This window comes from Paramormyrops kingsleyae, chromosome 4 (genome assembly GCF_048594095.1).
Source record: "Paramormyrops kingsleyae isolate MSU_618 chromosome 4, PKINGS_0.4, whole genome shotgun sequence".
NCBI lineage: Eukaryota > Metazoa > Chordata > Actinopteri > Osteoglossiformes > Mormyridae > Paramormyrops > Paramormyrops kingsleyae.
Window position 1 is genome coordinate 5,667,156 of NC_132800.1, and position 27,905 is coordinate 5,695,060.

At 44.7% G+C, this 27,905-nt stretch overlaps 1 protein-coding gene and 1 long non-coding RNA gene across 3 annotated transcripts in view; one reads left to right on the forward strand and one right to left on the reverse strand.

Moving 5' to 3' along the window:
* LOC111859620 (CMRF35-like molecule 8) overlaps window positions 1–27,905 on the reverse strand; it is a 120,787-nt gene that overhangs the window by 76,748 nt on the left and 16,134 nt on the right. The window lies entirely within an intron of this gene.
* LOC140588679 (uncharacterized) lies at window positions 25,639–27,711 on the forward strand. 2 transcript variants are annotated; one of them, XR_011989832.1, is made up of 4 exons: window positions 25,639–26,284; window positions 26,693–26,887; window positions 26,976–27,055; window positions 27,648–27,711. It is a non-coding gene; the product is annotated as an uncharacterized lncRNA (long non-coding RNA). The 2 variants fall into 2 exon arrangements; XR_011989833.1 differs by having other exon boundaries at window positions 25,639–25,855.

Consider the following 27,905-nt stretch of genomic DNA (forward strand, 5'->3'; position numbering starts at 1 on the left):
ATGAGTCTGTGTCCAGGTTATGGGTGTGTTAGGGGATGCCTGTCCTTTTGACTTGGTACGAACTCTTGTCCTCTTTCCCTTAAGCTCAGAAGGAAATTCAGTTTGCGGTGCTGTGGCAATCAGCTGATAGAGCGATTTTGCCAAGCAAGAGAAATTTGGTATGTATGTTCGATAGTAGGAAAGGAATCCCATAATTTTCCTCAGATCTCCTACTGTCGCTGGTGTCCGGAACTGTACTGGGGCTATTTCGGCTGGATCCATAGAATATCCATCCTCCGACACCATACGGCCCAGGAAGCGAACCTTCCTCTGAAACAAATCACACTTGTGTGCTAAGCTTGACTCCATGTTCCTGGTATCTCTGGAGGACTGTGCGAATATGACTCACATGATCCCACGCGCACATTCCCAACAATCACATTTGAATGTACCGTTCTCATCAGGTTGAGCATCATTCTCGCCTTATTTAATGATATAGAGAAAGCTTTGCCCACCCTTTGGACAGTGTTAGATTGTGGCCACTGTTCCTTCCACCTGCCAATTATCTCCTCAATGACATTGTAACCGATAATTGGATTTTCGGCTACTCTAGCATCACTCGCTACCAGCATAGGTACCTGCATGGTCTCTTCCGTGTCTCCATCATCACTCAATCGGAAGCTTACTTCCACCCAGCCATCAAAGGGAATTTCCGTGTGATTCGCGGCTAATCCCGTGAGTGTTCCTGGTTCCAGGAGTTCCTCAAGGGGTCTGACCGTGGTGTGTGGCAAGTGTCGCTTCCTCCAGTCTGCATTAATAATACTGGCTTGAGCTCCTGTGTCCCACAAAGCCTCCACTGTGATGTCATTAAGTTGACAGCGGACCAGGCATCTCTTTCCAATGATGTTCAAGAGCCTAGGTGTGGCAAGGGACAGTGAGTTGTCAAAAATAATCACATCTTGGGGAGTAACAGGCTGAATGTTATTTTCGTTCCAGCCTTCTTTGCTTTGTACAGGTCTGGATGTCCACCGCACTTCTGGGCTCGCTTTAGACCCAATGACAGGACGGACTACTGGAGGGTCTAGTTCAGCAGCCCCCTGCCATTTCCCGGTGTTGGTCTTTGTTGTCGGCAGCCCCATGACAGATGTCCATCCTGCCCACAGCGATAACAGTGCCTGCACTCATCACCTCTTCGTGCCTCCTGACATTGACGGCAGCCTTTGGACCTCCTTTCCATTCGTAATGAAGTCACCTGTGGGTGAAACTGTGACCTGGTCGCCTCCATTGTCTCACGGAACATTTTGGTCATTTCCATGACGTTTGCCCTGAGGTCCTCGATTGCTTTAGTAGTGTGACTGTCACTGTCTTTGCCCCGTACCGGTTTCTTCTTATCTCTACTGAGGATACTCTCACTCTGGGTCTTCACTCCACTGTTTACCTGTCGTTCAGTGTCACAGACGCATTCTACTGCTTGCACTTCACTGAGTTTGAAAGGCTTTGGAGTCACTGTTTTCTTCAACTTTATTTGTCTCTCCAATTCCAGATTAGCAGCTTCACCAATTTGCTCAATTAACACTTCATCTGTCACTTTAGGATCACTAAGGTAGGATTTGACTTGAAATTTCACTGCGTCATTTAAGAGTCCCGTTTCCACAGAACGAAGAAACTTCCGTTGAATGAGCTCAGGGCTAAACTGTTCCCCGTCCTGCTCATCTCCAGACGCCCACTGTAGTTTCTCCCTCAGTTCAATAGCTCGAAACAGGAAACTCTGAGCTGACTCCTTAGGCTCCTGTGTGATGTTCATTAGCCTGTGTAGTAAATCTGATGAAGAATCTATCTTGCAATGTCCTCTAAGGATGGTCTTTAAGGTGGAAAGTGTCAGATCTCGTTTTATTTCAAGGAGTTCCCTGAGGGGAAGTCCAGGACTCACCGCTCTGATTACAGCTTCGATGATTTCCACCTCTGCATATCCCTTCCTCACTCCTGATTCAATCTGGTTGTTAAGGCTTGTGTATGACAACTTTTCTCTTTGCCCAGCCTCCCCGATCTGTCCGAAGACTCGGAATTCTCTCCTCAGAGTGACTTCAGGGATCGGTTCATGTCGTGTGGTCGGCTTTTTCACCTTTGTCTCCTCTTTTCCCGGCTGAATTTTGTCCTCAAGTAGCCCAATCTGTTCCTCCAGTGCGCGACGAGCATTAGCCTGTGTCTGTTGCAGTTCTACATACCCCTTTTTTAACTTCTCTAACTTACCAAGGGTTACTGACAAGGTGCTGGGTTCAACCGGTTCCTTAAGGGATCCAATGAAATTCAGTAGTTCATTGAGGTTCTCTGTGTATTGTCCCACTTCTGAACTTTCCGCAATTTCATCTAGCGTCTCCTCCACCAATCTTATCAGTGCACGCCTCGTCTGGCCTGAGAAGCCTTCACTCACTGGTTCACTGCACTTGAGATAGAAGCACACCTTTATCAGTTCCGATTTCTCTAGTGTCAAAAACTTAGAGCTAACACAGTCCTGAAGTTGTTCCATTGTTTCCAATCGGAGAAAAAAGGGTTAATTAACTCAGTCGTTCTACTCTTTACTCATAAATCTTCTGTTATTCCTAAGTTCGTCTCAAGGAGGACCTGTCTCTCTCACTTCGTCCAATCAGCAGCTGCTCCTGGCTGGCTCGCCATGATTATGTTGCACACACAGAAGAGGCAGGGTTTTCTGGTGGCACTCATAAGTTCTTTTTATTAGTCACACTGTAAATTGGAGTAAACACGATAAGAAATTAGAACAGATTTCCCCGTGTTTAACATGACTGGCAGTGCGACGATTTCATCAACGGATGAAACTCGCAGTCGCTCCCTCTAGCGTCACCCGCCAGTATGTACAGGTCTACGTAATTACATAAGCATCATTCCATTTTATACAAACTTAAAGTTATGTTAGAATACTCATGTACTTAATAAACAATAACCAATAATAATAGACATAGACATGTATCATCTGGATTCATACCTCTACACTTGGTTTGTATAATACTTGGATTAGGGTTTAGCAGAACCATGGGGATGCTGTAAAAGACACAGACTGTCATTTTGCCATTAGAACAAGAAAAGACACAGGAAAACAAAAGCAGTGTTGGATCTTGGGAAGAGCTGCAGCAGGATGTGGGATCGGGAACCTGAGCCTGTGAGTGTGTTCTAGGGTCTGAGAGGAAAACCAGGACCTTAAATCACTAGTAAAAGGCCCAGATGAGGTGAATGAATGGGCTCGTCACTGTGTGGGATGGCCACACCCCTTCAGTGCTATGGCCTTACTTGTAAACATATCCAATGCTGTGATACAGGCCCTCTCCTATTCCCTGTACACATGCTTCCTTTGGGCTCCATTTGCGAACGTTATAATGTAAAATATCATTGCAATGCCGGTGATACGCAGCTCTATCTGCCATTATAACCTGGTGATTGCTGCTCTCTGATGGCCCTTTATAACTGTCTTGAGGATATTAAGAACAGGACGGCAATGACTTTCCTCCGAATTAATGAAAACAAGACAGAGGTCATGAGTTTTGGTCACTCAGGGTCTGTTCATGATCTCAGAGAACAAATAGGGCCTCTTTCAGAAAACTTTCGGTCATATACTAAAAGCTTGGTGTCATCTTTGATTCATCATTGAGTTTGATAAACAAATAAATCCTGCTGTGAAGGGGCGTTTCTGTCAGCTGAGCTCAACAGCCAGGCTTAAACCACACCAACAGCCAAAGACCTGTGGCCTGTACTACGAAGGCGGTTTAACCAAATCCGATTTAACCCGGCGGTAATTTGCGAACGCAGGGTTGACAAAACCAGGTTGTCTCAATCGGTGCTAATCAGTACTATGATGCCAGTTAAGTGAAAGTTGATTTGTTGCATCGGTGTTAACTGCGTTGGAATTTGTGCGCGTTCACATAAATGGAGCACGGTCAGCAGTGCAAGGCACCGTTTGACTCATGGCGTGACCTCCATGTTTCACGGAGGAAGATTGCATGCTAATTATGCAGGGTTATAAGGAGTTTAAATCAACGCTGTAAAGAAAGTCCAATACCACTGCAGCCAACAAAAGCAGGCAAGCTTGTTGGCAACGTATTTCCGACCAAGGAAATGCATAAGTACATTTTCATGGTCATAAAACGTGGTCTAAAATATCTCACGACCGATTATTAGACTATGAAGTGTTTTCTGAAAAGAATTGAAATACTGTTAATGAATACAGAGGCTCACAGTGTCACACAGGGATGATGCACGGAGCGTAGACAAGGCGCAGGACGCAAAACATCGGGGCAAATACGGGGTTCATTGGAAGCAGCAACGAAGACACGGAATGACATGACAATGACCGGACTGGGGAAGCAAACTGAAACACGGACTAAATACATTGCACTAATGACAGTAACTGGAAACAGCTGATAAACACGGGGAATCCACATGGGGTTAATGAGGGGGCGTGGCACACGAGAGGAGCGGACGATCGGGGCATGACAGGACCCCCCCCCCAAAGGCGCGCACTCTGGGCGCGCCGAAGGGGAGCAGAGCGACGGGGACCGGAGACACGATGGCACCTGGGGAGACAAAAAGAACAACATCAACGAACCACGGGAATCAACACGGACACACAGAACTGGCACAAGGAGAGCAACTCAGACAACAGACGACACACTACAGGGAATGCAGACACACACAGGGGCACCAAAAAAGGAAACACGGGACCCGGGGACACTAAAGGGGACAACGGAGAGACCACACCAGGGGGCATACCCACAGGAGGCACATAGGGATGAACAGGGGACAAAGGCACAGAAGGATGGGGAGAAAACATGGGGGCCACAAAGGGACTAGAGGGCACTGAGGGATGAGGGGGAACCACAGGGGGCACAAAGGGACCAGAGGGGAGCAAAGGCACGGAGGGACACGGAAGAGACACAGGGGGCACAAAGGGATCAACCAAAGACGAAGGTACTGAGGGACGAAGGGGAAACATGGAGGGCACGAAGGAACTCAAGGGGAACGACGGTGAAACAGGATGGGAAGTAAACACAAGGGCAAAGGGATCCAAGGGCAGGGGGCAACAGGAAGCTGAGTGGACCTTCGGGGGACGTGAAGTAGGGCACGCTGGGGCAGTAGGTCTCTGCGGGGCTGGAACAGGGGCTGAGGGTGGCGAGGATGCAGGTAAAGGGGCTGGTGGAGGTGGCAAGGAGGGAGCCGTGGGGAGAGCCGTGGGCAAGAGACCCGCAGGCCGTCGAGGGTACGGTGGCGGTTGAGCCGTGGCTGGCTGACCAGGTGCCCTGGGTGAGGCCAGGGCCAACCGCCTAGCCGGAGCCTGGGGGAGGAAGGGGGGCTCCAGGAATTTACCCCGATGTCGGTGCCCCCTTCCCTTCCGAGAGACCGAGAGGCGGCTACCCGGCCGTGAACCACCCTGACGAAATGCCCGTGGTGGTGGTGACCCCCTGGAGGGGTCCACGAGCACAGTCAAGGTGATCCCCGAGGGGTCCCACTCCAGCTCCTCTTCCGACTCCATTGTGGAGGAAGGAGTGGGGGTCAGGTCGTCAGGGATCACCTCGGGGACCAGTGGTGTAGTCTACATTTTTGTAGTGGGTATACTGTGCTTAGAAAAAAAAAGTACACTGGTTCATGCAATGCAGTCAAGAATTTTATTTTATTTTTTGCATATTTAACTTTGCAAAAATTCTCAGATGCTTGTATTTGAACTGGATAAATGTACAACAACCATAACAGAGCTGCAGGAATTGTATTGAAAACATGGATACAGCATATATTCAAAACATGTTCAAATACTAAGACGTAAAGAAGTATATTAATTGTTCAAATACAGATTGAACCAAATGAATGTGTAGATCTATAAAATGTTCCAAAAGCGTTTGTTCTTGGGCTGCTTAGGTTTCACTTGTCGTCGTGTCTGTGTTGCAGAGTGGTGCTTTCGTAACCACGTTGTTACATACTTCCTAGGCTCAAAAAGATTAACAGGAGGGCCATTTATATTGATCATCATGAGATGACTAACATTTGACAGTAACAGAGAAGACCTTTTATCAGTGCATACATTGTTCATTAGGCTAAAGCCTCTTTCACATTCAGCTGTGCTACATGGTATGGTTTTCATGCAAATGATCAGAGGTTTAAGGTTTTCAGGCTCCTTGTTTTGGTCCTCAATAAAGTCTCTCATACCATTGATTGGAACTCTCTAGCCTGACTCTCACTCCACACGGCTGGCCAGGAGCTCCCATCTAAAAAAATAAACAATGGTTTTACAATACAGTCTATGGGCTCTCCAGGACCAGGATTCCCTACCCCTGAGCTAGGCTGTGTGCTGACATGCTTGAGCTAGCTTTAACAACTTTGTAAACTAGCCACTTAAAAAAAAAAGCCACTTGTACTTACCAGGGGCAGGAGTAACGCTGACGTCAGTCTCATTATGTTTGTGTTGAGCCGTCAAGCTGGAGGTGGTGGGTTCTTCTAAGGCTGTCTCTGTTGCTACAGCTGGAGGAGCCGGTTTATAAAAACAATCAAAAAGTGTCGCTTGTTTTCTCTTCATCTTCATCCGCTAGTTTCTGCGACGCTTCTCCGTGCTCTCTTCCTGAGTGAATTTCATATGTTCCCGCCCACACCGTTCCAGCCAATTACAAATGAGCCGCTGAATACCAGACCAATCGCACAGCAGTGCGCTGTAGTGTAAGCTCATTGGCTCAGTCTTGGCAACAGGAGGAGAGGTGACGCAGCAGCAGAGAGCAGCGGAGAGAAGCAAAGGGGAGTTTCGCTTGTCCATGAATGCGAATGTAATGAACACACGCATGGATTGCCACGTAACATCGGTCACTTTTTAGTGGTTATACGGAAATTCTTAAGCCTTTCTAGTGGGCATACGGCGTATACCAGCGTATCACGTAGACTACACCACTGTCGGGGACTGAGACTGGGCCGAGGGAGCCGGGACCGAGGAGTCTGGACCCTCCTGGGGCGGCGCATCGGACGCCGGGACCGGGGAGTCTGGACCCTTGTGGGGCTGGAGCCAACAGGCGTGGCATGGGCGGAGCCAGGGCCGAGACGTCGGGCGGAGCCTGGACCTCGGGCGTGGGCACAGCTGCGGGCGGAGCCTGGACTTTGGGCGGTGCAGCTGCAGGCAGAGCCAGGACCAGCTCCTCAGAAGAGGGCACCAGAGCAGGAGCCACGGGTGAGGGGGCCTCGGGCGCCAGAACAGGAGCCGCGGGACCTGGAACCACGGGGGACACTGCAGGGGCTGCTGGAGCCACGGGGGACACTGCAGGGGCCACTGGAGCCACGGGGAACACTGCAGGGGCCGCGGGGAGCCGAGCGGCGAGCTCTGGAGGCTGCACAGGGGACTGCATTGTAGCAGCAGGGGCCTCGGGCACTGCGGCAGCAGCAGGGGCCACAGGAGTCACCGACCTGAGCATGGAGCTCAGGAGTCATGGGGAGCCGAGCGGGGGGCTGCACAGGGGACTGGGCAGGAGGCGCAGCAGCAGGGGGCGCCAACTCCGGACCAGCATGGGGAAGTGCAGCTGGAGCTGGAGGCACAGGAACCTCAGGGGCGAGAACAGAGACCTCGGGGGGCGCTGCAGGCACCTCAGGCTCCGGGCCCACAGGGGGCGCTGTAGCAACTGAGGGCACATGCGCCCCTGGGGGCGTAGCCGCAGACACGGGGACCACTGGGTGCGCAGCCGCAGGCACCGGGACCACAGGGGAAGCTGCCCGGTTCAGGAACTTGGGGACCCGCGGGATGGAGTCCCAAACAGCCCTGGCCCCTTTAAGGACCAGGCGCATCCCGGTAAAGGGGCAGGTTGCAGACGAGGGCAGTGAAGCGGCGGGCGAACAGTCAGAGCGGTAGGAGGTGCAAACACTGCCGGGTTCAGAACAGGGAGGGGGTCCTCCCGACATCCAGCAGGGGAAACAGCGGAAAGAGAGAGAGCCCCCAGACATAACTCCTGGGGGTGTTCCTGCCGACGGCTTCTCCGCTTTTTCTTTCGCTTTCCTGTGGCAGGTGGCGGTACTTCGGGTGCCTCCCTTAAGTCCGAGAGCGGACCAAAAGGCAGTCCGCTGGTGAGGGCTACCTTCCGCATATTCGCCTCTGCTACCCGCCGTAAGTTGTTGCACACCTCACGGAGGAGGGTAGGGGCATCTCCTCCAAAACATTTCAAACTGGATTTAAGGAAGCACTTCTTTACACAGCGTGTAGTCAGAGTATGGAATAGTCTTCCTGATAACGTAGTGCAAGCTGAATCCTTGGGTTCCTTTAAATCAGAGCTAGATAAGATTTTAACAACTCTGAGCTATTAGTTAAGTTCTCCCCAAGCGAGCTCGATGGGCCGAATGGCCTTCTCTCGTTTGTATAGTTCTTATGTTGTTATGTTCTTAAAACGTCCCTGTTCCGGCTGGCTATAGCCAGAAGCAGGGGATCCTCCCGGACTTCAGGCTGGTGTAGCCAATACAAAACCTCATCCGTAAGGGCAAGGTATTCCGCCTTGCTTAGCTGAGGTGTCTTGTTTGGGAGTCCGGTCATTCTGCCACGCAGGGACGACGCACGGAGCGTAGACAAGGCGCAGAACGCAAAACGTCGGGGCGTGGCAGATACGACAAGTCAGAAGTAAGCCTATTATTTGCTGTTAAGTGATGTAATGCTCCCTAAAGTTCCATTACTGTGATGTTACTCATAAACCTAATGTTAACAACATATAAATGTTAACAATAACTTAACTGATCCGATTTCAGATGCAATAGTAGTGGAAAGCGTACGTGGCAGCAAGTCAAGATGAAATGTAAAAAGATCATGTCAAGTGGTAGGGCTACGTATTTATATTTCTACTTATTATGAAGGATTTGTTGTGTCTAGCCTCCACTTAATAGTGTGTTTCTATGTTTTACAGCTAATAAGAAAAAGGTGTCTGTTCATATGACACTTAATAGAAGGTGAGCATTGTTTAACAAACAAATGATTTACAGCAGGACAAAACAGAAGCATATGTGAATTGAGAAAACGACTAGGAACATGTCAAATTTTTCCTTAAAGTGCAATACTATAAAAAATAGTAGATCAGTCATAACAAATATGTTAGAGAAAAAGCTAACAAATTCCAAATTACCACCTTATGTGACTCCAATAAGTGAAGAGAAGGTGAATCTAAGGTAGACGTGTGGTCACTAGGCATTGCTACAGCAAGTGGAATTAGAGACATCTGGACGGATCAACTGACAAAGGTAACGAATTCCCTCGGATGAGAATCTGTACCTTTCATGGAGAATATCATCCGAGTGTGCCAGCGGATTCTGGCAGTCTCTAAAAACCCTCGCCCTGTGGAGAGAGCCCCTCACAATTTGCGTGCCAGTGTCGTACGGGTCATCCAAGTACGCTGGTATTGTCTTTGGAGAGATTGTAGTTGGAGTGGCAGTGCTTATACAGGGCCGGCTTACACAGAAACCACGACTTAACCAAGAACAAAAACTGCTCAGAGCAGGTTTGAGACTTAGCGTAAATTGCCATAGCAGCATGCCTCGAGTAAAACCTACCCACCTTTCGTAGTATGGGTTAATCGCGAAGTTACACCACACGTCATCAAGTTACTCCCAAAGTTACCCCGATAAGCCAGTAACCCCGCTTCGTAGTACAGGCCACTGGAGACAGTTACTCATGCTTTTATCTAATCCTGATTGGATTACTGAAATTTTATTTTTTTGTGTAACACTGTGCAATATCCCTGTTTCTATTTATTTATTTTTATTGTATTGTTTTATGTACAGCACTTTGGCAAAACATACATTGTTTTTAAATGGGCTTTTTAAATTTAAATTAAAAAAAATTAATTGACATGACCTAACCCACAAAAAGCATCTAAATGTATTTTAGTTCAGCCATCCATCTTCTACATGCTTATCCAGTACAGGGTCAGTACAGTACAGGGAGCATGGAGCTGATCTGAGGCAGCACAGGGCACAAGGCAGGGGAACAGCCAGGACAGGATGCCAGTCTGTCACAGGGCACAAGGCAGGGGAACAGCCAGGACAGGATGCCAGTCTGTCACAGGGCACAAGGCAGGGGAACAGCCAGGACAGGATGCCAGTCTGTCACAGGGCAAACACTCACACACAGTCACTATGGGCATCAACTCACCTGAACCACATGACTTTGGACTGTGGGAGGAACCCGAGAACTGAGAGGAAACCAGCATAGATACAGGGAGACCATGCAAACTGCCCACAGAGAGCTGGAGGCCGGATATTGAAACCACAAGCCTGGAGGTGTGAGGCCCCCACGCTGCCCCCAGTCTCTACCAGCTAGAGGGTAACTAGCTCTCCAAACCGGCTGCAGAGTGAAAGACAACCAGGTTAATCTCGACCCTTGAGGCTGATCTTGACCCCTGATCTTGACCCTTTTACCTTCTCACTGCCCAGCAAACCAGTTGCAGTGCAGAGATTTTGCTTTTGAAGACGCTTCCGGAGAAGCGGCGCTTGTTTGCTAGCTGGGCGGGTGTAACGAGCGGGGCGTGAGTGAGCTGAGGCTCCCAGCTACAAGTCATGAGTATCTCTGTGCTAAGGTGGTGTGCAGGTCTTTATAACGGCACAAGCAGTGGGAAGGCAACGCTGACGGCGGCAGTGGGAAAAGGAGCAGCGAGGGGTACAACACTCTCGATCCGGGAATAAAGGGAATTATGGGAAAGGACAATTGTGGTGGTGTGATTTACCTTTTTGTAGGAGGGAGGTGGTTGCTGTCTTGGAGACTGAAGTGACTGTAACTGAGCTTGAAGTGACTGTTCCCTAAAGGTCCTGACAGACCACCACAGGTCTGACTCCATCTCAGGTGTCTGCTTACATAATGTTGGGTTACTTGACATAATCCCTGGATCTTTGATTACTTTGCTCATTGTTCCACTATGGAAATCACCTTGGCCATGACCAGCTATAGAAGCTCCAATGACATCACCCTATCTGTGATGGACAGGTTGATCCGACACCAGGCTCCGCCCTGCCCTCACTACCCCAGTTGACCTCCCTGACGGGTCATTCTAGAGAGATTCCTTCCCATTCCTGTGCAAGGAGGGAAGTGATGATGAAACTCCTCCCTCTGTTACCAAAGAACCAGGGATTATGTCAAGTAACACAAAGTTCTTTTTCTAACTTCGCTGGGTGTTTCACTGTGAGAGATAGACGACTCCCAGAATGCACTGCAGTTTCCCGAATCCGAAGACTGTAAACACCCAGAAAGCTGATTCTTACACCAGTCCTGAGGTGTCGGCATAGATGACCCTGAGACAGCCAGCCTGTAAAAACACACAGATATGTGCAGTGTAGCCCAGCTCGCTGCATTACAGATGTCCTGGTCTGACACCCCCTGAACTGGACACCATGTGCTCAGCTTCTGATCCTCAACAGAGGAAAGAGGAGCGGGGTGGAAAGCTGTCAGCTCCAGCGAGGAGCATCTGTAGGCCCGCAGCCTCCGGCAGGAAAGCAGGATGAGGTCACAGACATACTTTAGTGAGTCCTGACTAAACTGAAGGGGGGACAGACAGTGCCTGTAAATCACTCACTCGCTTTGCTATGGTCAGAGTTAGAAGCAGCACTGACTGTGAGTGCTGCACCTCTAGCTGTACCTGCAGACAGGTGCAGCTAGAGGGCGCTCTCACCAGCATCCTGGGTCACTGGCTAAGGTATGCCCAGCTTTACTGCTGCCCGTATGCAGACCTCATACAGGTCACAGTCAGCCTGAGAACCTGTGTCTGTCGTGTTGGGGGGTCTAGACTGTTGGGTGAGGAAGATGGAGTCATCATCCTCCTCTTCCTCTATATAGTCCATGTCCATGCCTTTCCTGAATTTTATCAAGCATTGCCACACAGTGAATACATGTTTATTGGCCTGCTAACAATGTCTGAGGGTTCTTAGCACCCATACAAACTCCGCAGAGAGGGTGGTGGTCCCTTACCAGGGTAGTGACTCCGCATGAAGCCGGACACCGGCGGGATACAGCCTCACCGGCTTTCGGCTCATGACCTTTGGCGGAGGGTAATGACTGTCAGCATAGTGACTTTAAAGGAAGGTGACCGATAATGAGGAACCATTAAACCCCAGAGACTCACAACATGTTAGTCTGTTGGTTCGTTGCTTTAGCAGACGGGGTTTGGTCCGTCTGTTAGGGGAGTCGGCTCGTTGACCACATGAGTTAATACTTCACTAGTCACCAGCTAGTTACATGTTGCTGTAAGTAAATTTGACCCCATCAATAATTTACCACTGCACAGGAAGAGAAACTTGTAATTTCTGGTGATAGCTACAGCAACTCGGTAAGTGAGTACAGATGGACAACTCACCACAACACAGCCCCTAATCCTAAGATGCTGACTAAACAGCTACAGTAACTTTCGTATCCTGGGACTAATGATGTATATTAACTAGACCTGCTATCACATGACTGCAAGTGTAACAATTTGTCTGCCATATTGGAGGAGTCAAAGCAATGCCTTCGCATTCTGCAGCTTTTGGTGTGAATCCTGCTCCAGTGATATAACCTACCATAAGTTAGTGTGTTTACTGATCATTGTATATATATTTGCACTGACAGTTGCCTGATATTCCCTTGCAAACCTATACTTTGCAATCTTCGGAATAGTGCTGGGTGTTATACCAGTTCATCCTGTATACTGGTTTTAATTTCCTGTATGGCATAATTTTCTGTACTGCCATACTGTAGCACAGCTGTAACGCTTCAATAGGCAGCAAATTATATAATATTATTCACTGCTAGAAGCACTATGTGCAGAGTGCATTGGGAGGGGACCCCTATTACCTGTGGGTACCCGTAATTCTAACAGTAATAATAATAATAATAATAATAATAATAATACATGTATTTTATATAGCAGAATGAAGGCAACGTTTGGGGGAGTGACTATGCAGTAGATCAGCTAGATATGATGCAGCCAGATTATGAAGAGATTTATAGATAAAGAGCAAAACCTTAAACGAAATACGCTGCCGGATAGGAAGCCAGTGAAGATCTTTGAGAATGGGAGTGATGTGGTCAAAGGACCGAGACCGTCTGAGGAGGCGAGCAGCTGAGTTATGAACATTCTTTATAGTTTTGTCAGGGAGGCCATATAGAATTGCAGTCTAATCTAGATGTAATGAAGGCATGGATAAGAGAAACAGATGAAAACGACAGAAATAGACAAAGGCAACCAATGTTTTTGAGGTGGAAAAAAGCTGTATTTACTGTGTGGTTTACAATGTGTTCAAAGGAAAGAGCTTGGTCAAAAAGAGTACCTAAATTTTGAATGAGAGAGGAGGAATAGACAGTGACACCATCAATAGTAAGAGAGAAATTATGACAGGGCTCAATGACAGATTTTGGACCAATAATAATAACTTCAGTTTTACTATACTTCAATTTGAGGAAATTTGCTTGCATCCATAGTCTTGATTCAGTGAGACAATTTGAAGGGAGGAGTGAATGGCACTAGAAATGCATTTGGTGGAGATATAGAGCTGAATGTCATCTGCACAGCAATGGAACTGCAAGCCATGCTTACGAATGATATGACTAAGAGGTACAATATAGATGATGAAAAGCAAGCGACCAAGAACCGAACCTTGCGGAACACCGTGAGAGACAGCAACAGCAGAAGATTTATAGTTATTAATGCTGATAAAATTAGATCTATCTGAGAGATAGGACTAAACCAAGAGAGCACAGATCCAGTGATACCAAGAGACTTTTCTAGGCAAGTAAGAAGAATGGAATGATTGATAGTGTGAAAAGCAGCAGTTAAATGTAACAGAGGGAAGACAGTGAGAGAACCAGCATCAGCAGAAAGGAGAATGTCACTGGAAACTCTAAGGAGAGCAGATTCTGTACTATGTTGTGTCAAGGATCCGGGCGGCTCGGACACGAGGACGTGGCATCGGGCACAAAAAAGGGTGGACGACCTACTAGCGGCTCCAAGAACAAAAAGGGGTTTATTAAATAAAACAGAAATCACTACAAACACAAAACCAAAAGGACCACGAGGGTCAAGAACTAAAGGGGATAATTAAAGACTTAATATCACAAATAACAAAAACTGGGAAGGTAAACAGAATACAGATCTAACCAAACTAACAAAGCTTAGACAAGCGACAAACAACAACAATGAACCACTAGGGAACTGAACAGAAGCAGGAACTAAAATACTAAGAGGTAACGAGACTAACACAGGGCAGGTGAGGCTAATTAACAAAGACCAGGGAAACAGGGCACAGGTGAAACTAATAAACTCAAAGGAACTAAAAACAGGGAAACTAAGAACTAACCAAGGAAACATAAACCAACACTAGGGAATTACAAACAGGTAAAGACAAGCAGGGGCACAAGGAACAAAACCAAATACAAAATCACCAGATACAATAACTAAAAAACACTAAGGAGCAACATACAAAAACAAGAGGCAGGATTCGAACACAGGACAAGGTTCACAGACAACCACATGCTCAATGCATTGAGCCATGTGGCTAGACAGATAACAGGGGAGAACAAAGACTAACACAAAGAATGGGATGACCAGCAACACCTGCTGGCCAATCGGGGAAGGGATACAGGGTAGGACAACAGGGGCTGACCCTGACAATGTTGTGCTTTAAAGCCAGACTGGAGCTCCTCAAATAGGTTATTGTCAGAGAGATAAGTTCTGAGTTGATCCGCAACAACATGTTCCAGAATATTGGACAAAAAAGGGAGAGTAGAAATAGGGCGAAGACTGCTCAATTCATGTTTCAGGTACTAATAAATATAAATAACAGAAAATACGTGTATGAAGTAATTGCATTTTAATGCTAAAATATTTTTGATTAAAAAGTTAAAAAAAAATTATACAATAACATTATATTGGTGATATAAAAACCTCTGAAAATCCAAAGAGTATCGACAATTTCAAAGAGTATAATACTCAATGCAGCCTCTGTTAATGTTTTCAGAATCTAGCCATAGCAATTTCTTCTGATGTAGCAGCAGATCTCCATCATGATCTCCAAACTGTATCTGACAGTGTGTGGAGGATCAGGAGAGAGATCTCTACTCAGTACCACTGTAATGAGAGACACTCACCTGTGCGCCCAGCAATGAGAAGTAACAGGAGCATCAGAGGATCCATACGTGTGTGTGTCACTGAGCCCAGATCTGTGGAGACTGACACTCACTTCCTCATCCTCTGTACCTTCACTGTCTCCGGCGTTTCTATTCTCACACACAGCAGGCAGAGTGAAAGGGGAGTGGACACTTTACACAGGAAGTGACAAAACCACAGGGCTGAATGTTTAGCACTAAATACTTCAGCAAGCCATTCCATTATTATTCCTGTAAACAGCATAAAATAAACTATCAAGGCATTGACTCTTGCTTTAATGAATAAAATATTTCAGTATGAATAAAGAAGATGCACATCAGTCCATTGCAGGGCACTGGAAGCTGGAGAAATGCCATGTGAACAGAGGAAGCCTGCAAACTGCACACAGACACAGTCATGGTCACATTCAAAGCCAACAGTCAGCAGTACTGAGGGGGCAGGTACAGTATATGCGTTCAGAGGGACATTAACATATATTAAAAAACTGGTTTGATATAAATAAGTTAACGCTACATTTAAACAAAACACAATGTATTATTTTTGGCACTAGACAAATGCAAAACGTACCTGAAATCAGGGTTGATGGAATTGAAATCAAAAGAGTGTATGAAAATAAATTTCTTGGAGTGATAATTGATGATAAGTTAAGCTGGAAATTTCATATAAATCATGTTAAAAAAAAAATGTCAAAGATCATTACTATTCTCTATAAAACAAAGTATGTTCTGAATAAGAAATCATTATATACACTTTATTGTACTCTGCTGCTTCCTTATATGACTTATTGTCTAGAGATATGGGGTAATGCATATAAAACAAATACTCTTCCTATTTTTAAGTTACAAAAAAGGGCTATAAGAATAATAAATCAATCAAATTATATAGAACCAACTAATATTTTGTTTATTAATTTGAATACCCTGAAATTTTATGATTTAGTTGAATATAAAATGGCACAGATAATGTATAAAGCACAAAATAACTTGCTTTCCCGCAGTATTCAGAGGCTGTTTAAAGTCAGAGAGAGTCAATATGACCTAAGAGGAACAGATGTGTTTGAAAAAAATAAGATAAGGTCAAACATAAAGCAGAGATGTGTGTCTGTTAGAGGAGTTAACTTGTGGAATAGTTATGATAGTAATTTAAAAAGGTGTAGTTCATTTACCTTGTTTAAAAAAAGTTTTAAAAATAGAGTATTAGAAACATATATAAATCAAGAATGAAAAGAGTGAGAACAATACTGAAATCCTTGGTTGTTTTGCTTTGATGTAATTACTTGTTTTGTAATTATTTTGTTTTTGTTAAAAAGGTTGGCGAAATAAGCATATGCTTCAGCCAATACCTTTTGATTAGCTTTGTCCTGTGTTTTTGCTTTGTGGTAATTTTTATTTTGTATTCATTCAGATATTTGAATGTGAATGCTAATCAATAAAAAAAAAAAAAAAAAAAAATCAATCAATGGTCAGGGGCCCCTGGCCTTCAGCCTGGGTAAGCCTGTGCATTACAGCCCCTGTATGCGTTACACCACATTAACATGGTCAGGGGCCCCTGGGCTTCAGCCTGGGTAAACCCATGCATTACAACCCCTGTATGCGTTATACCACATTAATATGGTTAGAGATGGCTTGTAAATGTAATGTAAAGCACTTTTAGATAATGTACTGTAATATTGTTAAATCTTCTATAAAAACAAATAACCAATACAAATAAAATTGAAGACACAGAGGGACTTTGGGGAAAAGCTGCAAGACCAGCAGGAGACGTGGGCTTCTGACAGTCAGGCCTCAGAATCCATCACTGCTTACTGGGGAGGATCAGCTCCTCTTACACTGCATGTGCAGCCAAAGTGGAAAGTTACAAAAAAATTATAAAGTCATCAGCTTGCTTGGTTTCCTGTGTCATTCATGTAACTCTGGCTATTTCCTGCAACTTCGTAATTAAAGTGTGAAATGACGAACTGAGATGGCGAGACACTGTACATCCTGTCAAAGGCTATAATCTTTATGTTGAGGGAGTTTATTTGGGCACTGATGCATTTTCTGTGTATTCATTGCATATTAAAAGAAAAACATTTTGATTTTGCCTTTGTCCTGCTATTTACATGAAAACATATTTTTATTATACTTGGAATTTTATCATTTTAGTAACATAATTTCATAGTTAAATAAGTGATAGCTGGTCATCACAAAGAAACATTGTGGCTCAAATTTTAAAAATACATGCACACAAACCAAATCAAGTGAGTTTTATTAATGAGCTGTTTAACTCATTTGTATTTCTCTCACAAATGAGCATAAAGCAGCTAAATCATTAGTATCATGCAGAAGTTTTTATCAGACAGACACTTAATCTAAGAATCAGAAATGTCATCATACAGGATGTGAGGGTGAGACTCTGCAGAAACACTGTGTGCTGCATACAGAGGGTCTGACCTCAGGCCTTTGGTTCAGCCTTTAATAATTATTATGTTTTATCCTCCTGAGGTCCAGCAATTCATCTCTGTCCCCTGTAGAGGACATTATCTCTCATACTGCACATGCCACTCTGTAATTTCCTGTTGTTTCTTAAAGAGAACAGTTATAGCTTTAAGATGATGTTACATGTTTGCAGTTGTGACCTTGCCAACCACGTCTTCCTGTCAAATCAAAATTTTTTAAATCAGTATGATTTTTTTTCTTCCCTGGATCTCAAGAGTCTTCACAGTTTGTAAAGTACCACTGCAGTAGGTCCTTTAATTCTCTGTAGATCAGTGTGGATCAGGAAACAGGAGACCTATTAGGAAGAAACTGCGTCGCTTTCCTCTGTCCATTAGAGATGCTGTGTCCAAAGAACTTGATCGCCTACTTGCTGCTGATGTCATAGAACGAATAGATGATTCTGCTTGGGTCTCTGTAGTCACTTAGCGCAAGTCTGGTAAAATTCACATGTGTTGATCTGCGTGAGCCCAATAAGGTGGTTATTCTGCACACTTTTCCCTTGCCACACATGGATGAGCTCCTTTCTGCACTCAGAGGCGCTACTGTGTTCTCTCCCATTGACGTAGCCAGTGCCTATTACCAAGTCCACTGCATGAGGACAGTCGGGACCTGACTGCTTTCATAAGGCATGAGGGCCTCTTCCGGTTCTGCTGGCTCCCTTTTGGTTTAGTGTCCGCACCCACTGTCTTCCAGAAAATTACGGTTGTTTTCACTGACTTACCTGCCGTAGAGAATTACCTGGATGATGTTATTGTACATGGACCACATCTGTCTGCTCATGACAAAACCCTACAAGCTGTGTTACGCCGGTTGGAAGCTGCTGGGCTGCAGCTGAATAATGACGAGTGCAGGTTTCGTCGGTCCAGCCTACCTTTCCTTGGGCATACAGTGTCTGCTGATGGCCTGCTTCCTGATAAGGCCCATGTACAAGCCATCATGGACGCTCCTGCACCCACGGATGCTGTTACCCTGCGTTCATTTTTGGGGCTGCTGTCTTGGTACTCCACTGTCATTGAACCATGCATGCTCCACTGTCATTGAACATGCATGCTTGAGACAGTCTGCAGGTGTGTTCCAGTGGACTGCTGATGCACAGTAGAGCTTTGAGAAGGTAAAAACCTTGATGGCAGATAGTCCTGCTCTTTTTGACCCTACACTGCGCACTGTAGATTCCACTGATGCTCCTGACTACGGTCTGGGAACCATTCTTTCTCAAATTGTGTCTGACAATCTCTAAAGGACTGGGGTGTTTGCCTCGCACACTCTTTCCACTACAGAATATAAATATCCGATAGTGGAAAAAGAAGCACTTGTGTGTGTGTGGGCTGTGGGGATGTTGCTTCACCCTGCGCACTGACCATCAGGCATTGACACACAAGTGCCACCAAGGGGATCAGTCGTGCTGGGATGCAAATTGCAAGATGGTCAGCATGTCTTCTGTCTTTTAACTTTAATATAGAATGCATCGGCTGGGTTCCCAGAATGCTCCTGCTGACTGCCTCTCGTGGCTGCCCTGTTAAAGACAATTTTGTATTTCCTGGTGCACGTCTAATCGTCCCTCCTAGCCTTCGTTCATCACTCATTGCAGTTGCACACGAGAGTGTAAAGTGTGGTAAGAACCAAACAACAACTTTATTGGTGGCCGAAGATGGATGCTGATGTTTATCCTGCCATTAGCTCTTGTCAGACGTGTCAGTTGAATGACAGACCAGCTCATCCACGTCCTGCTCCACTACAGCCTACGCCTTTCCCCAGATGGCCCATAGCAAAAAGTGGCTTTGGACATTGGAGGACCCTTTGACACTTCTGTATGAGACTGTAGATATGCCTTTCAAAAATGGGGATCAGGTGTGAGTCAGAAATCCTCAGCATGTTCCTAAAGGACTCCAGAAATTCAGCAACCCTGTCACCATTGATAGGAAACTGGGTGCTCATACCTACGTACTAAGTGATGGAAAGACTTGGAATGCATCACATCTAGCTGCATTTCCAGACTGTGCCTCTGCACCTATCCAGAAGGAAGACAAGCAACCAGAGCCCAAACCCAAACGCAGTACTCACCCACCAAGCTGGTTGAAGGACTATGTTACTTAAAATAATATTGCTGAGAGTGTGTAGAAAGTATGCCTGTGTTTGACTTACTCTGCCTGTGGGATATACACACTTTCCTCTTAAAGTTAACTATTTCATTGCTTGATCCCATTGAAGTTCTGTGTAATTTTGTTGCTTTAATGTAAAGGGTCCCTCTAGCAGGCTGAAGCAAAGCTTTTCAACAAAGGGGGAAAATGTTGTGTTCAGTTGTAGTTTTCTGCCAGGACACTAAAGGGAGTGTTAACCACGTGTTACGTAATTAAATGACAGGAAGTGGGTCTGGGGAGAATGTTCCTTTTGGCTTCCGGGTTGTCCGATACAGATCATTTAAAATAAAGAAGCTCAGGTTCTGACTGATTTACGGCTGTCTAATTACTATTCTTTGCATTGGCTACAACAGATACTATAAGACTATTATCTAAATATACGGTGTGATACTGTCATCTCTCCCTTTTAGTGTTCAAGACTCTTAGTGCAGATAAAATGCCCTTGTCTCTTGTATCCTTTGCTTTTCTGTGAGGCCTATGATCTTACTTGATCTTACTGGGGTCATTTCAACAGCTGTGGTTGTTTGAGCAGACAGACAGGATGCCACCAGTCATTTCTGTGTGTACAGACAGAGGGGTCTAAACACCCAGCTTCATGTGCTATTGGAGCAGGTCTCTGTTTATCAGGGGTCAGGATCAGCATTAGGGGTTGAGACTAGACCTGATTGTCTTTCACTCTGCAGCAGGTTTGGAGAGCTAGTTACCCTCTAGCTGGTAGAGACTGGGGGCAGCGTGGGGGCCTCACACATCCAGGCTTGTGGTTTCCATATCCGGCCCCCAGCTCTCTGTAGGCAGTTTGCATGTTCTTCCTGTATCTACACTGGTTTCCTCTGAGTTCTCTGGTTTCCTCCCACAGTCCTTGTGCCCTGTGCTACCTCAGATCAGCTCCACACTCCCTGTACTGTACTGACCCTGTACTGGATAAGCATGTGCAAGGTGGCTGGCTGAGCTAGAATACATTTAAATACTTTCTGTTTTTCATTCATAAGTGAAATATCACAGAATTAGGAATGTTTACAAATAGCAATCTGACTGTTAAAGGGGTGCGGTTGTCCCACAAAGTGACGAGCCAATTCATTCACCTCCAATGTGCCTTTTACTAGTGATTAAAGGTCCTGGTTTTCCTCTCAGACCCTAGAACACACTCCCAGATTTAGATTTCCAATCCCACATCCTGCTGTAGCTCATCCCAACATCTGACACCTGTTTTGTTTTCCTGTGTCTCTCTCTTGTCCTTATGCCAAAATGTCAGTCTGTGTCTTTTACAGCATCCCCATGGTTCTGCTAAACACATGTGACCCTAATCCAAGTATTATACAAACCAAGCATTATTACTATTATTTAACAGAGATTCTGCGAAAAATGTGAATTCACTTCATTGTATTCCCCACAGGTGCTAACAGTGTGTCCACAGTGAGCTGGGTGTCTGTACAGAGAGGAGGATCTGTCACCATCCCATGTTTCTATGGTGACAGATATAAAACTCATGTGAAATACTGGTGCAGAGGGCATTATAGGGATTCATGTTCTCCCATAGTACACAGTGACTCTCCACAGGAGGGTAAAGTGTCAATCAGAGATGATCCTGACCAGCAAGTCTTCACTGTGACCATGAACAGACTGACAGCTGGGGACACTGATTGGTACTGGTGTTGTGTGGAGATCAGTGGAGCCTCAGATGTTGGAGATCAGGGTTACCTATCAGTCACTGATGCCTATGGCCAATGAGATGCACAGTATGTAACATTCAGTCAGAAAGGAAGGACATTAACACAAATACTGAATATTTTACAAAGTACTTTGATATTTTAAAACGTATGTAGAACAAATTACAATTTTTTTTTTATTCAAAATGATAATTGACCTAGGAGAAGTAACAGTGTCAGTTTAAAGGGACTATTTTGGGGGTTAAATATGTTAAGAAATGTCCATCTGCTGGTCAAACATTAATATCAGCCTGCTGTAACTGGGTTGGTGCCCCATCTTTGGTTATTCCCTGCCTTACACCTGCATTTTCCGTGATAGGCTCTGGACCCCCATGACCCTACATAGGACATCTGGGAATAGAAAAAGATGGATGGATGGATGGATGAGTGTTGTATTTGGCTCTTATTTACAAATATGTTTTTGCTGTATAAATATCCTCATATTTTGTTTCTAATGTGCGTTCAGGTTCACTAAGGCTGTCAGTGAGTGACCATCACTGTGACCATCAACAATCTGACAAGTGGGGACACTGGTACCTACTGGTGTGGTGTGAAGATCAGTAGAAAGTCAGATGTTGGAGATCAGGTTTACCTGTCAGTTGCTGATGGTAAGATGTTTGTACTGCAGACTGTAGCCAGTAAGATGCACATTATGTAACATGTCCTTCAGCCAGAAAGGAAGGAATTTAACATAAGCACTGAAGGAAGACATACTTTAGGAAATATTTGTAACATTTTAAAACTTAATTTACATATGAGAAGTATGAAAAGTTAGTTTTGAACAATAACATAAAAGACGAGGCAGGCAAGGCAAGCGGGGAAGAGGACGTGCTACAAAGGACAAGAGGGATAGAATGCTTAGTAGGGGGCATGAGAGCAATGATACTTCACAACTGTTGTCAGTCGGAATGCTGGTTAAATAGGTGATCAGAACGAGGCTTAGTTGTGTGGCCCCGCCCACTGATGCGTGACAGTAAGTCTCAGTTAAAATGGGCGACTATAAGGGGATCAATGATGTTATTAATATGCCTTGCTTAGGTTTCGATGTGTATAAAAAGTATGAATAAACATTAAAGGGTGCACGTTGTAACTGGGTCATATGTATAACTTTACAGCTGTGTAAATAACACAGTGTTTTATTTGTTCCTAATATGTGTTTGGGTTCCCCATTGCTTTCAGTGAACAAACAGGAGGCGACAGGTGTGGAAGGAGACTGTGTTCAGTGTCACTATTCAAAAATTTACCGTCCAAACATGTGGTGTAAGATCGGGGGCTCCTGTGCATCAGAGAGATCTGTGAGTTTGGATGGGAGGCCTGTCCTGATCAGGGATGACAGAGTAAATAAAGTCTTCAGTGTGACAATGAGGGGACTGGAGAGGAAGGACACTGGCTGGTACTGGTGTGCTGACAGAGACCATCAGATCCCAGTTCATATTACTGTCAGTCAGACAACTACAACACAACCAGTACTGAAAGTAAGTAATTGATTAAAATCTGTCTGCGTTTACCAGGGTATTATCATCAAGCAGCAGGGTGAATAAAACACTCTCAGCTAAAGTTACAGGAAACCAGAACCTTTTAAACATCTTGATTAATCACTAGGATATTGGTCAAACTCCCCCATTTATCAGCTGTTGTCGAATTGGGTTATTGGGATTACAGTATTTATTTGGTTGGCACATTGGTCCAGTAGGTGGCGCTGTTGCTTTACACCTCCATGTTTAGGGGTTTGAATCTGGCTTCTGGTCTGTGAGTCTGGAGTTTGCATGTTCGCTACGTGATGTGTGGGTTTTCCCCCACAGGAAAGATGTGGCAGTATGTCGTCAACTTGTTCATTCCATGTCTAGATGAGTTGGCGCTGTTCTTAATTAGATTTGGTAGAATTTGTTGTCAGGTGTATTTATTTTTGCAACACTTCATTTGAAAACAGTTTATTATTGTCTTATCCTAATAATGTTGGTGATCAAGTTTTTGTGTTGTTAATTAAACAAATGTTTAATACTGTAAAACTCAGTTTTGTCAAAAATCTGCTAACTGTTCTGGTTTTCACTGAGAAATGGATGAAAATCTAAATTTTCAAAGGGGGTGCACTCATTTATGCTGGACACTGTATATGGACAAAAGTATTGGGACACACCTCTTAATTATTGAATTCAGGTGTTTCATTCAGACCCATTGCCACAGGTATATGAAATCAAGCACCCAGCCATGCAGTCAAACAAGCACCAAGCCATGCTTCCAAACATTTGTGAAAGAATGAGTCGTTCTGAAGATCTCAGTGAATTCTAGTCTGGTATTGTCATAGGATGCCACCTTTGCAATAAATCAATTTGTGAAATTTCTTCCCTGCTAGATATTCCACAATTAACTGTAAGTGGTATTATTGCAAAGTGGAAGCATTTAGGAACAACAGAAACTCATCCACAAAGTGGCCGACCATGCAGAGTAACAGAGCGGGGTCAGCGAGTGCTGAGGTGCATAGTGCATAAAAGTCGCTAACATTCTGTGGACTCAAGAACTGCTGAGTTCCAAATTTCCGCTGCCGTTAACCCCAGCACCATGGAAAGGGCTGAGCAGCTGCATGCAGGCCTCACATCCCCACGCGTCGGATGGAGGGGTGTAAAGCAGCTGCCACTGGATGCCAGGTGAACATTACTTCCGTGACTGCACTGTGTTAACTGTAAAGCTTGGTGGAGGAAGGATAATGGTATGGGCTGTTTTTCTAGGATTGGGCTAGGAGCCTTAGTTCCAGTGAAGGGAACTCTTAATGCTTCAGCATTCCAAGACATTTCGGACAATTCGATGCTGTCAACTTTGCGGGAACAGTTTGGGGAAGGCCCTTTTATGTTCCACCATGACTGTTCCCCAGTGCACAGAGCAAGATCCATAAAGACATGGTTGGGTGAGTTTGGTGTGGAAGTACTTGACTGGCCAACACAGAGCCCTGACCTCAACCCCATCAAACACCTCTTCAGGATGAAGGGGCAAAAGTTCCACAGACTCACTCCAAATTATTATGGAAAGCTGTCCCAGAAGACTGGCAGCTGTTATAGCTGCAAAGGGGGACCAGCTCCATATTGATGCCTATGGATTTAGAATGGGATGTGATAGAAGTTCCTGTAGGTGTAATGACCAGGTGTCCTAATATTTTTATCCATATAGTGTACAGTATGTTTTATGATTAAGAATACCCCAATACAGACAATGTACTTACTGCCCCCTGCTGACCATCTTGAAATATGTCAGTTCAATCGGTATGGGCCAAGTATGCATACATACAAAAAATGTGAAGTCTAAAGGGGATACGGAGGGGATTCGTTTTAAAGAAGTAAAAATGATGTAAATTAAATTAATTTAAATATAGAGTGAAGTGCCCAGATGCAGGAGTCCAGCGGCAGAGTGCGGATCAGGTGTTGAGCAGAGCAAGCACTCGGAGGAAGAAGCTTTTCTCTTGTCTTGATGTCGTGGTTCTGATGGATCAGAACTGTCCCCAAATGAGAGACCTTGGAAGAGTTTATGGCCGGGGTGGGAGGGGTCGGTGATGATCTCACCAGGTCGCCTTTATGTTCTTACGGTTGAGGCTGCAGCCAATGAGCTTCTCTGCCGCTTGGATGATGTGCTGCGGCCTCTGGAAGTCTTATATAAATGGTTTAATATTAATTGTTTTCACTTTCATTAGGAAAACAGTGATACTGAATGGGGAGTCTTATGTTTACCGCTACATTTTAACACCATGTGCCAGATCTATAATAACATAACCTGAATGTATTATTGTGCAAACAACCATTCTGTTTAATATATTTCATTATTCTAATTTCAATTCCAAAAATGACTTTACCTTAAGAAGCTTACCAACAGAACAGTGTTCTTTAATGTTTAATTAATCTTCTTTTTGCTGCTGCTCACTTTCAAGATGAAGGGATTTCAAGGGAATAATGATAAACTGAGGTAAGCCTTCAGCAGCATTTACAGCAGTGTGGTGTCCAGCTAGCAGCATTTACAGCAGTGTGGTGTCCAGCTAGCAGCATTTACAGCAGTGTGGTGTCCAGCTAGCAGCATTTACAGCAGTGTGGTGTCCAGCTAGCAGCTTTTACCTGGTCACACAGTCATGGGAAACTGCCATTATAATTATGAGAATAAGTGTTTTTGAATTTTTTTCTTTACTATAATAGGCTATGTGCACATAACTAAGGAGTTCTACTTCCGCCGCCTTGAGTGTGCGGTCGGCCATTTCCGGTTCGTGGCATTGTTATTTTGATTGCGGAAGATGGCGTATTTCACCCGGTGTCTACAAGGCCTCCCGAAAATTGACGTGAACGACGTCCACAGGATTGTTCACCACTGTTCGTCTGCACCCGGTTCCAAGCGCGAAAAAGGATTTAAACTGTACATATCAAGTTACATCCACAACTTTGAAGGTGAGTAGCAGCGATAGCTAACGTTACTTCAGCTGTTAGTAGCTAGCTCATCTGTTAATGTAAGACAGCAGCTAAGTATATTACTAATATCAAATCGTGACAATACGACATACTTTATTAGTGTTTTTAAATACCTTATTATGTTAGAATGATTAGCAACTAGTGTATATTTTAATTTGGGTTTGTTTTTCCCCTCAGTGTCCAGGAAAGATCCAGTGTCAGGCGTAGTGTGTGTGAGGGCGTTATGTTATCCATCAATGGACAGATCAAAACCACCTCACAGTTTAAGTGTATGAAGTGTAGGGTGAAGATAGCGTTAAGATGGTTACCCATGTTCCTGGGTTAATCGTGTTCTTTTGGTTCTTTGCTCTAGGTTAACCATGTTCATTTGGTTGGCCATGTTCCCCATACATGTTAAAAACGACAAGTGTACGCTAAGTGCTACGTTACTGCTATGTTTTCACTAACAGCAACCAGTGGTGTAGTATAGCTTGCTTTTCCAGGCACGCTGAACATCCCAGTTAGGTGAAACACATAAGATGTGTAAAAGTTTATGTAAACCTGCTGAGTCTAGGTAGGTAGGCTTATACTGTAATCTTGGTACTTGAGTGAGGTTACTGAGTGTACCTACAAATCAAATAGACTGCACCACTGACAACATCAAACCAAAAAGATTATTAACTCCTTTACTAACAGTGTTTACAAGAAAATAGTTACATTTTTACTAACTATTTTAACTAACAGTGTACAAAAATGGATAGTAGCCTACTTGAGTAGTCCATATAAATATATGCTACTCTTAAATTTTTTTTTAACATTTTTAACATCTTGTTACAGGTGGGGCTGAGGGATTCAATCCCTGTAGAGCTGGCCCATCACAGCTGTACATGTGTAGCTGGATCAGCGCTGTGTAACCACTGTGTGGCCCTACTTTTCCAGTCTGCACATTATTCTCAGCTTGACATAAACGTTGTTCCACCAGTGCTGAGCTGTACGGAGAGTGAACAGCAGTGGCACAAACCAAGAACCATGGCAAGTCTTTGAATAATATAACAATAAATTAAATACTACATTTACACACACATCACATTCTCTCACTGCTTATGGCTTATATTCACAGGGTGTTAAACCAGGTCCCGTCGAAAAGATGGCTGTGATGTCTGCCAAACCAAAGCAGAGGACCATGGCCGAGGGAGTACGGTGAGAATTTGGCTTGTAGTTAGTAACATACAGTCAGGTCCCTAAATATTGAGACATCAACACAATCTAATGTTTTTGGCTATATTGACCACCACAATGGAAATAAAACGAAAAGATGTGTTTTAACTGCAGACTTTCAACTTTAATTTGAGGGTATTTACATATCAGCTGAATGGTGTAGGAATTACAACAGTTTGTATATGTGCCTCCCACTTTTTAAAGGGACCAAAAGTAATGGGACAAATTAAAAATCATAAATCAATTTGTCCCGTTACTTTTGTTCCCTTAAAAAGTGGAAGGCACATATACAAACTCTTTTATTCCTACACCATTCACCTGATGTAAACGTTCACTTGTATGTAAATTCCCTCAAATTAAAGCAGAAAGTCTGCAGTTAAAGCACATATTGTTCATTTAATTTCAAATCCATTGTGGTAGTGCATAGAGCCAAAAAGATTAGAATTGTGTTGATGTCCCAATATTTATGGACCTGACTTTATTAATTCATTTGTTAGGCCTACTTTTTTCAATCAAATCAAGGAGTATTTATGAAGTGATGAATTTTACTGATGTTTCAATTTGTTTCAAATAGGTCCACACTGTACAAAGCCGTCAGTGGAGAGTTGCTGGACCTGTCCATTCTCAGAGTGTCCGAGGTCTTCAAAGACTTCACCCCTCTTTCTGCACCACCTGTTTGTGCAATGGGTATCTCCTGTGAGGTGCCACTAGTGGACTCTGCACTTGGTTTGGTACAAGCAGGCAGTCCCCTGTCATACCAACAACCCAAGGCAAGAAGTCGCCCTGTTGCTCATAATGATGCTCCACCACGCCCAGATTTACCATTAGCTGG